Here is a 2,223-nt window from a genome sequence, read left to right on the forward strand (position 1 = left end):
AGAAAATCCTGGTCTTCTTTGTCCAAAATGTTTCTTAGAGCAAATGCACAATTGCAATATCTTAGTTCCAGTTGAAAGAAAAATGTTGTCTTAAGACACAATGTATTTTTATCTAAACACACCAGAAAACTTAAGTTCTATCCAGCAACAAGAAATTAAGAGAACTATAAACATTTGAGTTCTCATACTACAAATTTAAGAGAAATTAAATTAAGAGAATCTTAAGAGATTCTCTTAGTTTTTAAAGTGTTTATTAATGATTATGTGTATACATCACCTGAAAAAAGATTTATCTATGCTGCAACTTCATAAATTGTTATTTGTCAATTATTAAGGATCAGATGCTCTAACCATTGAATATTCAGAGAACAATTGATAATAGTGAAAAACCATCATGGTTGGGCTCATCACATACAAAAGTGCAGCCTTCCTTAAATCATTTGTACCATTTGAATGTTTTACTGTGACTGAGTATCTCATTACTGTACTGTGCTTGAAGCCATCTAAGTCACCAGTAACAGTTTAATGTCTTCTTTAACAAAGAATTAATTATAATGCATTGTTCCATACATGCATCAGCTATTTTAGTTGACTTTTTGAATATCTCATAGCAGAAAACCAACTACTACTAAAAACACATTTACTGTCTTCAGTAAATTGGAATTCTTGTATTATTTATTTTGCATGTGATATTAAAAGTCTCAGTTTAAATTGAATATTCTTTGTACTATATATATATATATATATTTTTTTTTCTGAATGAAAATTCATTTCCATGCTGCGAGAAGGGAGCATGTCTCTTTTGTTCCATATACTGCTATTTAAATTTCTCCCTAAGATATATCAGGTTTTCACTGTAATATGATTAAAAAATGGTGGGATATCTGCATCATGTTACTGTAATCCAACTCGTATCTATAAACCTTTTACCGGTGCTCGTATCATCACACTCTACAACAGTTACAAACGTTTTTGAACCGTTACTGTTCTTCTTCAGGTAACGATCCCCTAATGGAATGCAGTTCAAAATTGTTACGAAATACCTTCCGGAACGATGTCCCGACCCGATGACGTCACTACGGACTTGCGCGTTCTGCATGGTGTGCTCTGTCTTAGAGATTTATCTATTAGGGCCTGCCAGGCCGCCGATAGAGCGATTTCATCTTTATAGTTAATGCAATTACGTCCTTTGCTCGTGTTTAGGCATATATAGATCGCCTCCAGCCATCTGAGTTGGTTCGTGCGGTGGATGGTGTGAATGACCTTTGCTTGAGAGAATATGGGTTCTATGTCGGGGTCCGACGAGTATACGGCAAGAGCTGTGTTGATTCTTTCATGGTTGATATCCGCTTCATGCTCTTTGATCCAGGTTACTAGGGGGCGTTTAGTTGATCCTATGTATCCAACTAAACGCCCCATAGTAACCTGGATCAAAGAGCATGAAGCGGATATCAACCATGAAAGAATCAACACAGCTCTTGCCGTATACTCGTCGGGCCCCGACATAGAACCCATATTCTCTCAAGCAAAGGTCATTCACACCATCCACCGCACGAACCAACTCAGATGGCTGGAGGCGATCTATATATGCCTAAACACGAGCAAAGGACGTAATTGCATTAACTATAAAGATGAAATCGCTCTATCGGCGGCCTGGCAGGCCCTAATAGATAAATCTCTAAGACAGAGCACACCATGCAGAACGCGCAAGTCCGTAGTGACGTCATCGGGTCGGGACATCGTTCCGGATCGTATTTCGTAACAATTTTGAACTGCATTCCATTAGGGGATCGTTACCTGAAGAAGAACAGTAACGGTTCAAAAACGTTTGTAACTGTTGTAGAGTGTGATGATACGAGCACCGGTAAAAGGTTTATAGATACGAGTTGGATTACAGTAACATGATGCAGATATCCCACCATTTTTTAATCATATTACAGTGAAAACCTGATATATCTTAGGGAGAAATTTAAATAGCAGTATATGGAACAAAAGAGACATGCTCCCTTCTCGCAGCATGGAAATGAATTTTCATTCAGAAAAATATATATATATATATATATATAGTACAAGAAATTAATCAAACACTTGTAATAAATTATAACTTTTAACGCGAATTATTTATATAAGTTAGACGTAAATAAGCGCGACTACAACAATACGAATTTAGCATATCGTAAATTGTTTTTGTCATGGAATTTGGTTGTAGCAATTGATTCGAAT

The sequence above is a fragment of the Centruroides sculpturatus genome, unplaced genomic scaffold, assembly GCF_000671375.1.
Source record: "Centruroides sculpturatus isolate CEXI.00-Female unplaced genomic scaffold, Cexi_2.0 scaffold101, whole genome shotgun sequence".
NCBI classification, from domain to species: Eukaryota; Metazoa; Arthropoda; class Arachnida; order Scorpiones; family Buthidae; genus Centruroides; species Centruroides sculpturatus.